At 35.7% G+C, this 17061-nt stretch overlaps 1 protein-coding gene across 2 annotated transcripts in view; it reads left to right on the top strand.

Moving 5' to 3' along the window:
- Positions 1-17061, top strand: part of LOC134658781 (hemicentin-2) — a 559330-nt gene that overhangs the window by 40347 nt on the left and 501922 nt on the right. The gene's annotated exons all lie outside the window — the stretch shown is intronic.

Below are 17061 nucleotides of genomic sequence, written 5' to 3'. Positions count from 1 at the left end.
CTGACATAAACGCTATCGAAAACGAAAAGTACTTTCTATGCATCGTACTCGCATATTAGCGCGTGCGAGATGTACGAGTAAAGTAAATTACGTGGACGTTGGCGTACATGTCAGTTTTTACACTGTCAGTGACTCATGGTACGGGCTCAGGTATTTTCAAATGCTAAATACTTAAGTAACTTTTGACATAGCAAAATATGTAAAATACTAAGACAATACCAGAAATGACAGGACATTGTCGTGGAACAAAGGCGGCGGTAATTCAGGAGTGAGTCCTGCGCGTGAAGGGTTGAGGTGGGCTTAGTGTGACACTGACAAACGGCAGGGTTAACTATTTATTGCTATTGGTATTTCACGAGTTATTTATTTATTTAAACTTTATTGCACAAAATACAAAAAATTCACAATGGTGAATTTAGTGCTAAAAAGCAAAGCGGGTCAACTATGTCTCTGAATAAGTTTTTGGCAAAAATTTCATTTTTGGTACAAGCTTTTATGGCTGACTGTACTTTTCTTTCCACAGGCAACTAATACTCATCGAGACAATTATAAAAAACCCAAACAAGATTAGGTTGCCTTGTTTTATACATATATAGTTCCTAGGGCCACCTCCTGTCTCCATCATCAGATCAGCTCGATGGTACCATAGTATTGCATTGTCACCAGACGTACATATGTATGCAAATTTTCAGCTTAATTGGAAATCGGGAAGTGGGTCAAATTTAACTTGCAAGATTTGACCCGTACAAACATAACTACTTATATACTATATTGCAAGTTAAATAAAAGCTTGTAACTTATAAAAACAATGTAATTTGATTTGATCTCATTTCTGTTATCAGTCGAGATGACGTTTTATTGAGTGTGTGATCAAATGCTACAATGGTGGTCGTAACATGCGGTACCGTTCCAGAACACATCATGGAGAGCTTGTAATATACAGGGTGCTTCCTGTAACAGGAGCAATAAATTAAACTAAAGGCTGTACTCCTCAAACTGACCAACATTTTGTTCAGCAACTTTTAAAAATTATGAATCCTTTAGACTTCCTCTTTTTTATACAAAATAAATATTGCCTTCAATGTACGCTGACATCAGTGTGTTTGACGTTGCTTGTCACGCTTTAAACATAACAAAATTTGCAATACATTGCGTCTTAGAATAAACTTTAAAGTGTAATAAAAATCAAATAATGAGTTATTTTCAAAAATTGCTGAACAAATGATGGTCATTATTAAATTATACAACGGGACTTAATCGCGTATCTAAGTTTTAAGATTTACCTCCGATTTAAGTCCCGTTGTATAATTTCATAATGTGTAAAAATCGTGAAAGTTTAAATCAGTGAAATGATGGTCAGTTTGAGGAATACAGCCTACAGTTTAATTTTATTCTCCTGTTACAGGAAGCACCCTGTATAGTCACTGAAACTTAATAAACTATTAGACTAGTGTTCACTGTCAAATAGCCCATAGCCGCCATTCAGACGTCTGTCGCGCTCATAGCCATTATTACTTATAATAATTGGTATTTAAAGGTTAAAATGTTTGACCTATATTAAACCGGTTTTGACGGAACGTCATATTCTGTTCATCCCTCACTCTGACAGGTTGAGTGGTACGGGCCCAATTCCATTAAAATTAATAATAGGCCAATTTATCGAGGCAGGTAAGCCTCACTAAGGATGTTTAACTAAGGATTGCCTATTAACGGAGTATAGTTAATTAAAAGAGGGGATTTAAAGCAATCTATAGGTGACTGAAATATTAGATGACTAATTTCTGCCCGCTACTTCGTCTGCGTGGAATGATATTTTATTAATAAAAGCGGCCAAGTGCGAGTCGGACTCGCCCATGAAGGGTTCCGTATTTAGGCGATTTATGACGTATAAAAAAAAACTACTTACTAGATCTCGTTCAAACCAATTTTCGGTGGAAGTTTACATGGTAATGTACATCATATATTTTTTTTAGTTTTATCATTCTCTTATTTTAGAAGTTACAGGGGGGGGGACACACATTTTACCACTTTGGAAGTGTCTCTCGCGCAAACTATTCAGTTTAGAAAAAAATGATATTAGAAACCTCAATATCATTTTTGAAGACCTATCCATAGATGGACACGTATGGGTTTGAATGAAAAAAAATTTTTTGAGTTTCAGTTCGAAGTAAGGGGAACCCCAAAAATTTATTGTTTTTTTTTCTATTTTTGTGTGAAAATCTTAATGCGGTTCACAGAATACATCTACTTACCAAGTTTCAACAGTATAGTTCTTATAGTTTCGGAGAAAAGAGGCTGTGACATACGGACGGACAGACAGACGCACAGACAGACAGACAGACAGACAGACATGACGAATCTATAAGGGTTCCGTTTTTTGCCATTTGGCTACGGAACCCTAAAAACTACTTATATTCTGCCCCGGGCCTCAAACTATCTCCATACCAAATTTCATTAAATACTTAGCTTAAAAGTGGTTTAAGCGTGAAGAGATAACAGACCGACAGATATACAGAGACAGGTTATTTTCGCATTTATATTATTATTAGGGATTATAATCGAATAAATAAGGTAATTTGTAAATTAACAACAAGTTAATTTTGGTTTATCAGCACAAAAATTAAAACACTGTACCTACCAGCTTTAAAAATTCGATATAAAACAATATAACATAATTATATTTTATAAATATGGCATAATTAAGCAATTTACATATTGATTACAATTATACTAAACATGTTATTTAATAATAAAGCTTTGAGCTTAAATTATGAGTTAATATATTTAGTTCCATTAATTACGTACATATTTAGTTATTTAACAAAGACATAGGCAGGGACTTTCAATTCGAGTCGAGTATCTCTCAGACCACCCTTAAAGTACCAACTGTCAGAAACAACCCCAACCAATTATAGACCTTACCCTCTTCACAATAAGCTATATTTAGATATGGAATTATGCGTTAACAATAATACTTTGGTGACAGTAACCAGACTCGAAAGTCATCTTTCGAGATCGTCCTATTTGGCAACATAAAGCTCCGTTTACACGTGATCAGTGTTCGTCATAATCATAATATTTTCAGTATTGCCTTAAAATTATTCTATAATATTATTTACGTAGATTATTTAGAATATTCTAAGTAATTTAGCCATTTTTAGGGTTCCGTACCCAAAGGGCAAAAAACGGGACCCTATTACTAAGACTCCGCTGTCCGTCCGTCCGTCCGTCCGTCCGTCTGTCACCAGGCTGTATCTCACGAACCGTGATAGCTAGACAGTTGAAATTTTCACAGATGATGTATTTCTTTTGCCGCTATAACAACAAATACTAAAAACAGAATAAAATAAAGATTTAAGTGGGGCTTCATACAACAAACGTGATTTTTGACCGAAGTTAAGCAACGTCGGGCGGGGTCAGTACTTGGATGGGTGACCGTTTTTTTGCTTGTTTGTTTTTGCTTGTTTTTTTTTTTTTGCTCTATTTTTTGTTGATGGTGCGGAACCCTCCGTGCGCGAGTCCGACTCGCACTTGGCCGGTTTTTTAGGGTTCCTATTACTAAGACTTCGAAGGGGTAAAAAACGGGACCCTATTACTAAGACTTCGCTGTCCGTCCGTCCGTCCGTCTGTCACCAGGCTGTATGACGTATCCCATGAACCGCGATAGCTAGACAGTTGAAATTTTCACAAATGATGTATCTTTGTTGCCGCTATAACAACAAATACTAAAAATTAAATAAAATAAATATTTAAGGGGGGCTCCCATGATTCGGCAGTTTGCCCCGGAACCTCCGAAACACGACACCCTTCGGCCAGAAGTCGGCGCACTCGATGGTCCCCTGCAGCGGTAACAACAAATACTAAAAACAGAATAAAATAAAGATTTAAGTGGGGCTCCCATACAACAAACGTGATTTTTGACCGAAGTTAAGCAACGTCGGGCGGGGTCAGTACTTGGATGGGTGACCGTTTTTTTGCTTGTTTTGCTCTATTTTTTGTTGATGGTGCGGAACCCTCCGTGCGCGAGTCCGACTCGCACTTGGCCGATTTTTTCCTTAACAGCATGCCAAATAAGAGCCAATATTATTATTTGCTGATGATAATGATGATACAATTTATAAGTATTTGACAAGTGTTATAGTTTGTAGCTTTCTAATAGACCCCGAAGGCTAATCCTATTGTCTATTGTTAAGAAAAACCGCTCGTGCCACGTGCCACAACCACCTGCATAAAAAATCGGTACTTCGGTTACTGAGTGCCGGCGAGTCGAACGCTACAGAACCAGTCTAAAATGTGTCATCGAGATGCGTAACAAAGGCGCGTTATCGGAGAGCGCACCTACACTGGTTTTTTGAGCGTTCGACTAGCCCGCGCTCAGGTGCCAAATAGAATAATTAGGACCCTTTTTTGCAGGTAAGTAGCACGTGCGGTTTTACTGAACAATAGACAACAGGATAAGCCTTCGGGTTCTACTAGAAAGCTACAAACTATAAGTGGAAATGCCTAGTACTAAGCATCTTCACTAAACTCTTGTAAACTCGGCATTACTGACATAAGACATTTTGGTTTTAGAACAATTATTTCTGGTTAGTGTGTTGTTTTCCATTATCATTATCTGAATTGGATAATGTTCGCGAATTTGCGAAAACGGCAGCAAAACAGGCCGGGTTCACAATTTATCGTTCTGTAACAATGCAGGCCTGTTTTATTTTGGCATCTCTTTATTGTAAGAAGAAGTAAATGGAAATTATTATTTCTAATTTATTTACTGAAACGTAGGAAGATTTATTTTTAATTGTGACTAAAAATACGTGAGTCAAACCATAAAATTAGCTTAGTTACTAGTTGTTATCACCCAAGTTTTTAAAGTTAACTCTAAGCAATGAAAGTATAAAACAGCAGCGCACGCAATAATACTTTAGTTTACGAGCGCGACACCAGGTGGCGCTGTTAATTGTCCGTTAATGCGCCGGCAATATGTTATTGCCGGTCGTAAAGGGATAAATAAGCAAAATATATACTACCTCTTAAGTGTTTTTTGAACGGTAAGCACTTAAAGTCTCATTCTATGGAACTTGCTATGTTAACAAAAGACACTAGTAAATTCATCATTCGGAGACAATTGTATTATGACGGTTTGTTTACATAGTTAGCAAGTTCCATAGAATGGGTCTTGCTGATCACCGGAAACGAAAATTGGATAAGAAAATATAGCGAGTAGAAATTTTGTATATACAACTTTAACTAACTTCTTTGACTTATAGCAATTAAAACTAGTACTAGATATGGGTAAAGATTACTTGAATGTTTATGAAAAAATGCATGTTATTTTAGAATTTCGTTTCAAAATAAGCGTGTATCTTCGATTGTATGACGGCGGCTAGGTTCGTGTTACCCTTAAATCATGTGTTCAGCAGTGGATGTCTTGCGGTTAAAATACTATATCATTAAATGTTTATCAAATCAATCACAAATGGATTCGATCTGTTCAAGTCTCAAAGGTCACCCAGGTCACCCTGTATTGATTGAAATTGAAGGCGCCTTACGCTACTTCCTAAGTAAGATATATGCTTCCTTGGAATCCGTAGGGACTGCGCCAGTAACATCAAGACATGCAATCTTAAGGGTGACAAGTAGTCAACCTTACTGCCTTTAGTTAAAGTCTATTGTTGGCTAGTTAAATTTGTGGCTGTTAGCAGAAAAGTGCCACGTCAGTTAAGATTCCATCCAGGCTTTTTACGCCCTCTTTTAACAGTGTGAACGATGCACCATTTTAATTTTGGAATTTCAGTCGCGACATTTCGACTTGTGATGGCTTATTTTTATAACTTTTGCATAAGTAATTTGCATAATCAGACGGTTGAAAGAAGGACAGTTTGAAATGTGGACCGGGTATGGATTATTTTAGCGCAAAACATTTTTGAAATAAATACTTATTTTGAACACTCTGCTGATACAGTAAGTTTACACATCAAAGCCTTTATGAATCTCATAATTCGTAACAGCCGATTCTACCAATTTGTTATGAGTTTTTACAGGTTTTGATACGACCTTGCAAGTCGCTCACGCTGATGCATGCGAAATGAAGTGAAAGTCGTGAGTGAGATGCGCGCCAGTCACCAGGACGATCGTCAGTCGCATCAAAATCATTAGAAATTGTTTAATTAGAATCGACCTCAAAGCTATATTCGTTATAATATTTAAGCTATATTCGTTAAAATATTTAAGCTATATTCGTTAAGATATTTAAGCTATATTCGTTAAAATATATAAGCTATATTCGTTAAATAAACGATATTTTAAAGTAGAATTAAGTAAAAGTAAAAATTTTCATCAATTATCGTAGCCCTTGACTTCAAAATCGCAGAATTAAATTCTTAAAGTCGTAATTGTTCTTCAGCGAATTCTGATACAATTATTAATTGGAAGATTAATCACCGGAATCCTTCAGAAGTTGAAAAATGTCAATTATTGAGATCAAAGAATCGCTACGGACGCGAAATCTTTGGGAAGGATCTTGATTAGGGTAAGGGGGTTACGAAGAATGATCCATTTATTTCTGTTTCTTTGAAGATTTAGGCAAAGAATGTATTTTTGGGAGAGAATGGTTTTGTTGGTGTGTCTTTGTCTTATTTCACTTGGCTAATATTTAACCGAAAGGTGCCAATTTTTGTGGTTTTACTAATGAAACATTACCTACACGAGTGTTTTAATGCCTATTTAATACTATTTATGTACTGTTGCATACATTGTTGCTACATATATTATAAGCTCTTTGTTATGTGTTCAGGAACCTCATGTTACAACTACCAAATATTGCGGGATTTGATCGTCATCATCATCATCATCATTTGATCACACACATAAAATAAAATGTGAAGTCGCGTCTAATCAGATTCCTTTGTTTTTCAGAAATGTTACGATCTTGAATGTCATTATTTAGTCGGTATTGACGTCATTATTATGCAATAATAACATTTTTACACTTAAGAAATTGGTTATAACAAAACAGTTTACCTTTATGGAGCTTTATGGTGGCCGTAATGTTGAACGAATCATAGCGGGTGTATGATACGTGTATATATTAAAATCTTTTAACTAACCTGCCATACTAAATATTCCCTCTTTAATGTTACATATTTCCGATTCAACTAATGTGCCTTTAATTCTAATCAAACTGTCCACCTAATCGAAGCTGATTACCGCCATAACCACACAATGACAGGTTCCGGTGATCGAGATCATGATACAAGATATAGATTTAGGTCAAGTGTCTATCTATGCCTATAGGGGTTTGCTGCTACAGGCCGCCTAGCCAACGTACCAATCGCTTACGCTACGTTGCGATCGAAACGCAACTGTCACTGTCGCACTAATATGGAAGAGTAATAGAGAGACACATAGCGATTCGCAAACGATCGTCACCTGGGCTAGGCCGCCAGGTTTTGGTGTAGAATATATAGAATAGACGGGCTGTATCGTATACCCGTCGGTCTAGCTAATGTGACAATCGCTTGCACTTTGCCATCGTGAAAGCTGAGAAGGACAAGTCCAGTAAGTACCTAGACTTGGCTCACGAGATAACCGCCATGTGGGATGTTGATTCGACGATCATTGTCCCGATAGTTGTTTCAGCGAACGGTCTAATAGCGAAGAGTCTCGACCAACATCTTGAGAGACTCTCGCTAGGTGGTTGGATCAAGGGTCAGATGCAGAAGGCTCTCTCTGCAGCCCTGACTACCGGCAGCTTGGGCCTTGCCCCGCTGCTGGCGGCACCCTTTTTCTTATTAGTGTGACAGTCACAGTTGCGTTTCGTTCGCTACGGATCGTTAGCGATTGGCATAGGTATATGTTGGCCATGGGGCATGTAACTTGTCGGTGAAATATAAGGTCGGTCCAATCGCTATAAGGACTAAGATGGCAGTTACATACTTTCATATACTTAACTAGTGGATATGTTATTTGTTGGACATAAGTACCACTACCACCAGTTTGGCACTGACATAAACGTCATCGAGAACGTAATTTACTTTCTATGCATCTCGCTCGTACTCTCATATTAGTGCAAGCGAGATGTATATGCGTTTATGTCAGTTTTGAAACTGTCAATGACTCATGATACGGGCTAAGGTGATATTCAGTTGTCAACTTTAGCTGCATTACTGTTGCGCATCTGTTGCGACATTATTGAATATTTATATAAACAAATGATAACCGCAAAACGTCCCGTAATCTACCAAATAAATAGCCATGAATTACAAACTTCAAGATAAAATTACAATTAAGCGATAGAATAAAACAATTTAACGACAATGACAATACTCAGACAAAGGAGGATTGAGTTAAAACACAAAAAAGCAAAATGGCGGACGCCCGTTAGAAATTTAAAAGGATTTAAGCCGTTTTTGGGTTTGTGTCTTTTAATGAATCCACTCAAACTCGAATTAAAACAAGATTAATGATCGCAAATATAATAATTGGAAAATAGAAACTTCCCGATTAAGTAATTAAGAAGTTGACAAACAACGTTGGTTCCTACTTACAGTAATACTTGGCGAATGCTTTACTCTAATTAACTTTCTGCATTTGTCTGTGAAAGGACATGAAAAATGTTTTTGTTGGCAACCCTGTCGCAGTTGTTGTAACTTTTTACTGACATGTGATTGTGAAAATTTAAATATTTAGTTTTATTTATTTATATATTATTATTATTAAAACTACAAAAATAAAGGCGTTAAAATTGTATTGTCGCTTACCGCCTTACCAGTGTCAAACTGACAGTCTCTAACATCTGCGTAACTTACCTTTTATACATCTCGCACGCACTGATGCATAGAAATAAATTATGAACACGCTAGCGAATATGTCAGTGTCAAGCTCATGGTAAGGCTACAGGCGTCTCAAAATAGAAACTTCTCGATTAAGTAATTAAGTAAGTTGGCAAACAATTTTACATTTTCCTACTTTCCTTCCGGGGTACAACTCTGCAGATGATTTAAGTATTTGAATTAACGTAATGAACGTTGAACGTAAGCTTATACTACGTTAAACGTATTCTATGTAACTCCTACTGTCTCCTCCTATATTGATATATGTATTGTTTACGTCGAAATAATTCTATGTACTCATACTTAGTGTAAGGCCTGAGTGGACGCTCGAGTTGGGCGTGCAAATGCAAACGTATAGGAGCGGCCTTAATAGTGCACGCTGCTCAAATCACTTGTGAGCCCGAAGCCACGCTGCACGCCCCGCCGAACGCTCCGCTTCGAGTGTCTACTCAGGCCTTACTCTTACTTTTACTTTTAAAATTGATAGATAAGTGACCAAATCCATAACCAAGTACCTACTGTCATCTTCAGAACCCCTAGTGTACGTACCTAAATATCATTCGATAGTGTGACGGGCGTTCCCATTTGCGTTGTCTATTTTAGTATGGGATTTTGAACAGCGCGCCAAGCGGGACGTTTTGGAAACTGAAAATCCAGTACAAAATGATATTTAACCCAAACGCGTACGTCACGTCATGCTATCGATTGAAATTTACAGTGCAGGTACAGCTGTCAAAGTTACGGGTTCAGAATTTTATATTAGGTACTTTCATTTATGTAATTCATTTTGTCTTTGCAAGGAAATAATTAAACAACAAATACCACAACTGAAATAGGATGATAACGTCAAAAAGAAAATTAATTACAAACAGACCATTTACACAAATGACATATCAACCACGCAATTTCATTTTCGCAAAGGACAGGTCAATTAATCTCATACTAATCGACATACACTCAGAGACAATTAAAACGGGTAGCTTCGTTTACATTTTCCATATGAGATGACCCGTTTTTAATTGTTATTGAGTGTACAGGTCTTGGAACAGATTGCAATTCAAACTGCAGACGACTGAGGATTTCCAATTTGCAGGACGTCAAAAAAGTGTAGACTACCTCAAATAGATTTCGCATTACAACTACATACGAAAACGCGCTGTTACGACATATGGGGAATGTCTGAATAAGTAAGCATTTATTTTTGATACTTCTTTGATTTTATTTTTGTGAGTTAACACCACAACACACATACACCACAAAAGTTTATATAGTTAATTTCTACTCTGAATCATGGGCGCTTTCGTATTTCGATCTTATTTTAAACAAAAATATTACTTTGATAATCCGCTTTATAAATAATAACTTGCTAGTCAATTAGTGCTAACCAGTCAAAATATTGCTACGAGCCAGGACAGCTCATTCCGTTGCCGGGCTTCAGACCGTCAACATTTCCAGCATCTCCTGATGACGCCTCTTAGAGAGGCGACATATTGTGTCTAGTTTTATGCATTTGGTAGCGATTTGTTATATTTAGTTTCGCGGTGGGATGGTGAGAACATTAATTATTATTATTGTTCGAGGATTATCAATGTAATAGGTATTTTTGTTTCAATTCATATATGGATTTGCGCGTAGTAACGCCTGATTGTATTAATTCTTTGGATCCTTCAACGTGGCTTGGACATGCAACTAAAATAAAATTGCCCGAGTGTGCCATTGCGTAATATCTCTCCTTACCTATACTCTGTCTAGAAGGTGACCTCTCTGAAAAAAAGCCAAAGTCAAACAGGGAATGAAAACATGGTGGCAGTGACTGCGACAAAAGGATATCGAGATATTAACCGCCTTTGTGGCGCAAGGCAGGAGCTGATAGCTTTTACACTTGATTACAATGGGAACGGAACGGTACGGTTTTTACTTTTTTTTTATCTACAGCAAAGTCAAGCATTTTTTAGTCTAAAAAAAAATGATCCCGATTTTGACAGCTGATGTACCTAGATGGCGCAGTACGACGCCATAAAATTTGTAGTTACTGAATTGACAACATTCAACGTTAGTACCAGAGAAAAAAATATATGATTGCTCACTCCATACATCAGTTTTGCTACCAAAAACACTATTAATTTCAGTGTCTACATCTAGCATTGAGTAGCGGAACTATCAGTAGGTACTGCTCGATGCTAAATGTAGACACTGAAATTAACAGTCTTTTTGGGAGCAAAACTGATGTATGGAGTGAGCACTTTTGTCTTACTAATATATTTCTTTATGGTACCATGTACCTATACCTAAGCGAATTTTTATCTTAAACTTTATATACACGTTACCTTGAACGGAGGATATTACCGCAAAATTGTGGTTGCCAACCTTAACAGAAATACATGATGGCGGTGTATTTCTGTTAAGGTTCCTTATAGAATTCCTTATAGGTACGAGTACCTTAGAAATCGAAGATCATGAGTCAAACGCCATTTTACCGGTATATTGTCGTGCATTTCGCTCGTATTTGTCCGTAAAAGGAGTGGCGTGGGTGAGACGCACGGTAATTAAATAACATCATTCGGATGTCAGTGTACACATTCGAATCAGCCTGTAGATTATTGTATTAACTTTATGTAGATAGGTATGTTATTACAGTTTTATTAGGTACATCCTCAACACGCGTAGCAAAATAAACAATTCTCTCACCACAAACCCTTCTATTTGTCTCTGATCTTCTGGGGGATGAAATAACACCCCGTTCCTTGAGTAATGAAGTTACCAGGACATAACAATATAGTGAATAAAACGGGAATGTGGTAATAAAACACAAGTGCGGGAAAATGAGCATTCCTCGCTTTGAGTCTTAAAACGAATTTATTTTCCTGGGATCCTGCAAAATGCATCGTTTAATTTAATATAAGTGGGGACATTTATTTTTATTTAAGAAGTGCAGCAACTATCAGAAATATCAGAGTGAAAAAGTACTACTATTCACACGGGGTTTTTTATTTTAGATTTTTTTTAATGTTATATTTCTCATCCTAATAGGAAAAACTAGTGTCCTAAAATTATTATTTCCATTCCGTTGCCATTTTTCATAGACTGTGTGCGAAATTTTGGGACATATTACTACTATTAGGATCGAAAGAGCTCTATAGGGCGCAGATTATTTCCATTTTCCTTTGACCTTTGAAATCTGGTATATCGTTTTAGCACAACAACAAACAATTATTATATAATGATGTTATTATATAACCTAGATTATTATTTTAAATAAAATACTTTTGAAATGAAATATAAATCGCTCAAGTTAAGGCTTTCAAATTTCTCTTATTACAAACCTTTGCTGTATAGTAATTAAACCAAAAGATTGTCTTACTCTTATAACCATGAATTTAAAATTCATATAATTTTTGACACGATATACCTATAATATCGTTTAGGCTAAAGATCAGAAGAAAAGTTCACAGTTGACGAACCCCAGATGATAGCCCGTAAACACGAGATGAGATAGAATGAATCATAAGATTTTATTCAAATTGCTATTATTTTATATGGATCATATTTAAGGGTTATATTTAGATGTTTAAAACTGTATTACAGCAAACCAAATTACGAAATATTTTTGCAAATACTAAAAAATTTATGATTTAGTTAATTGACGGTTTCCTAGCCTACTTAGTCGGTAGTGACCCTGCCTACGAAGCCGGCGGTCCCGGGTTCGAAGACATTAATTTGTGTGTTTATCAAAAATATTTATTTTTGTGTTACTTTCCGTGTATATTCGCATTTACATATAAGTACGAGTATGTATGTATATTATTATATTACATATAAAACGGTTCAAATAATCGGTTCATTCCATTGCACTTCTCTACGTAATCATACCCAGATAGTTGGTATCACTATTATCACTATGTCACAAACCATCACAAAGCAAAATTGAATCGTTCCCCAGTTCATAAAGCAAATATCTCTCGAAGTTAAAACCTTTTTGCAACTGGCATTGTTTAATAAAAGCAATAAGTAAATTTGTAATCAACTCTTTGTGTATTTGACAGTCTTACAAATTAATACAAATTATCAAACATGTAGGAACTAGGGATAATCTCTTGATTAATTAAATCGCTTTGACTTTGGTAAATTTACTTAATTTACATGTATCGTGGGTGTATACAGGGTTTGAAAGGATAATTATCAATAATAACTATCGCGATAGTTATAATAATTATCGATTCGATAATAACTAGGCAGTGAGTGGAATATTATCTTGGTGAAAATTCTATAAACTTGAACAGTTTTGAATGATTGGCGGTTAGTTTTACTAGACTTATAGGTATCGACCGGGATATGAACGGTGATTACCTTAGCCGTACAAACAACAAAATAAACAAACAAGCTCAAAAACAATACAAATGGTAATCACGGTTCATATCCCGGTCGATATAAGTCTTTTACCTTTTAACACTTTTAATGTAACTTCAAAAATGGTGATATTTTCAAATATAACACAATACAAATTCCCATACCATTTCAAAGTTTTAAGGTAATACGTTAATCTATGGGAGAAATTTCCCATTACATAAATATTTTAGGTAACTATTTAGAAAGTATGATAATAAATTACGAGTTATGTAGCAATTACCAAAGAAAATGAAAGTATTTGATCGAAAAACTTAGTTGAGATATTACCTAACTCATCAAGGACTCGTGAAAGGGCCACATATTCTGCTTCTCATGATTTCATTAGACATATTCTCTATTGAGCATATTAGGCAAAAGAAACGTCCAAATAGACATTTACTTTGAATAAGCTAATCAAGGAAAATATCCCATTTTGGGGCTTGTTTCTGAGCAAATATCTTTATTATATTTACCTTGGCAGATATCTAATAAAAATGTAGTAAACCATATCACAGCCTTGAGTCAATGTCGATGCCAAAATGTTTTATTATTCGCAACTCGACTTACATATTTGTCTTATGTATTAGGATTGGCTGTGAATTCTTATCGGAATCATAAAAATATGTATTTCTATGTCACAAAATAAAGGCGTAATTCTTTTTAAGAAATAAAAACGTAGGTGTATAATATTTTAACAAATTGTGTAAAAAGTAAAATAGCTGGTAAAGAAACTCATGTCTAAAAAAATACTCAAAGTGGCTTCAAAACAATATAATAGGTACATTTTTTGAAGCATTAAGTTTTAAGACAAAATGAAAAGCTTTTAAAAGGAACATGACATTTTAAATTGAAACATGTTAAACACATTTACACCGACATTCAGGTATTGTTTCTTTATACGGACATATACCTACTTATATTTTTTTCAATTTTAAAAAGTATGTCAAATTACGACTAAAATGAGTTTTCAATATCTAGTTTGGTCAGGCGTGTCTCACTCCGCGATTTCGTCGCTTTGCTACAGGTAGCTAAAAGTACATCCGTTCGGCCCCAATTTTCGGGAAAGCCATAAGCCGCGCGTGGCGCTGTCGCCACCTAGCGGCCATATCTGTGCTGATCGTAACAGACGCGTTTTGTTAGAGAGTGAGTCTTCTGTATTTAATACTATTATTTTCTGTGGTTTGGTTATTTACTGAAATATACGAGTATAAGTAATAAATTGTGCGTTTGTTTATTACCAATAAATTAAACACTAAACTTACCTACTTTATTGTTAATTTAATTATTTCTTAAATTCAAACTGACAATGAAGTCTTTGAAATAGGACATCATTCCTCACTCTCGTTTCCTAATATCCGAAGGACCTCTGACCTTGGGACCTTCGGCGAAATGACTGCGATCCGATTTGTGTTCATTAGAGGGCATTATAAGCTCAAGTTAATTCGTAATTGGACTGGAGATCATTTGGAGCTTTTGTTTAGATCTGATTTGAAGATAAAATGACTTGCTGTTAATATAAAACAGCAGAAAGTATATAAAAATATATACCATAGCAAATAGTTTTTTTTTTGTTGATACTGATAATTTCGTGTCGTTTTGAATTGGTTTCGATACGACCGTGACGATGGCCTTGGCTATTGGCCTGGCTTGTATATCTCACGCACAACTTTGACTTTATTCGCATGCACCAACCAGCGCGAGCGATCTTCAATGTCTTACCAAAATAAGATCAAAACTATAACAATTTGTTAAATCTAAATCGGGCTCGCAATTGCATTGACGTGATTCGCAATTTCGTAATATCATAACCATAAGAAATTAAAAAATCTGATTTATTTTATGTAAATGGCAAAAATTTAATGAAATTTACAAGCGCGCGGCATTCTAACGGCTTAAACTGTTCTTCTATTACCTACAACGAAAACTAGTACTTGAAAGTCAAATTTCATGTTATTTCAGAATGTCGTTTTATAATGAGAACGTTAGTATTGTGGGTATAGCGACGAATAGGGTCGTGTAATTGTTAAAATAAATCATCAGCATCCAATGTTTGCAATGTAGGAAGGCAAACTAAATTAATACCGTTTTGAAACAAAAATAGGTATTATGTTATGACCCCCTTCGGGTATGGTGCTTTACGCACACTACCGTCCCAACCCCCCTTTTAGCATGAAATATGTCCCGGTTAATACCAACAACTACTGCATACAAGGTGTATTTGCATGGAACATGTATTTATGCAACATACAAAGACGCATGCATGCGTGAAATCCGCACCGCTGCATCTTATGCTAACTATATTACAGCAAACACGGCCAAATTTGAGTGGCCATCCCGTTGGATAATCAAGCTTTGCGTCTTATATCCAAGGGATAAGGGTGGATATCGAGTGATCAGAGGAAATGTACGCTTTGACAATTTTACTTTGACTATGTCTTACAAGAGCTTGGAACTTGGTCCTATTAAGGACGTGTGTATTGGTTTTAAATTTTGAGATTTTCAGACGAAATAGTAAGAGACGAAAATTTTATAATTTAGTACCCCAGACGCAGAGCCGTAGCCGATACGATGATCACTTGGCTAGGTGACTTAAAGTGGTCACTTTTACATACTGATAAACCAGAAAATAATAAAAAAAACTATTTATTTTGGATGTCCTATTAAAGCTACTAAGTATACTTGAACTTACCTAAGGATTCATGCTTCCAATTACATCTGATATTATAATTCGTAGAAATTCGAATGTTCTCAGTTTCACTTTGCTACCGGCAAATAATCTAACATTCAGACGTGTTGTAATATTTGTCTGCAAACTGCGGCCGAAATACGCGCAGCAACAGCCAAGAATAGCTGCGCGCATTCTTTATCTGTTTCTAGACTATGAATGATATAAATACAAGAAGATATAACAGATCTATCATCAACAGCAAACGAGGTTGTGACTGAGTCATCTAAAGAACGAATGCTATTAGTTTTCTGCTCAATTGTGAATATGAAAATATCATTCATGAGGCAAATGAATCGACAACAGACGAATTGCAGAATTTTTACGGCCGCGGCTGACGCAACAATCTTTTTAAAAACATTTAGGCAGGTACGATCTCAATCTGTTAACATATCAGCCTGTATCAAAACTACTTACTACATTTATTAACTCCCTAATGAGGTAACATTAAGCATCTATCGGCTTCGATATACAAGAAGATATATCGAAAAGACTAAATATTCTTTTCGATACGGACATTTATTACTAAATCTTTTAGTAAAATTTTGTATTATGTTCCTAACCACTATGAAATACCTTAAATATACATCAAAGTTTCTATTTTTTTACCCTGCATACTGCTAATCAATTACCAAGATGACTGCGAACCAAATGAAGAAAAAACACCACTCTGTATTTGAGAAAATGTAATTATACCTATGTACTTGTAGCTCGTCATGACTCACGAAACACTTTACGATCTCTGACGAAACCCTTACCATAGGTACTTTCAGCTCAATGTCAATAAAATAAAACTAGTCATTATGAAATAGATGACCCCATTTCATTCATCATGAGTATACTTTCGCAAAACCCAGTCTGGATGCGCCTGCGTTCGTCAGAATGTAATTATATCCACAAAACGCGCAAACAGATCGATTTGGTAAATATAGCTCGCGCGTCATACAAGCTTTTTATAACTATAATGCTTCCGGATTTACATGAACTCAGTCAGATCTTTAGACAACAAAAATAAAGTGGTAAATTACAACTAAATACAAACTCTCTAAAATCATAATAGTTATTTTCGATACAAGTGCGAAAAAGAGGAAATTCGAAACGAGTGGCGATAAATTAAAACAC

The sequence above is a fragment of the Cydia amplana genome, chromosome 23 (genome assembly GCF_948474715.1).
Source record: "Cydia amplana chromosome 23, ilCydAmpl1.1, whole genome shotgun sequence".
NCBI lineage: Eukaryota > Metazoa > Arthropoda > Insecta > Lepidoptera > Tortricidae > Cydia > Cydia amplana.
This window is presented reverse-complemented; position numbering and strand designations above follow the sequence as displayed.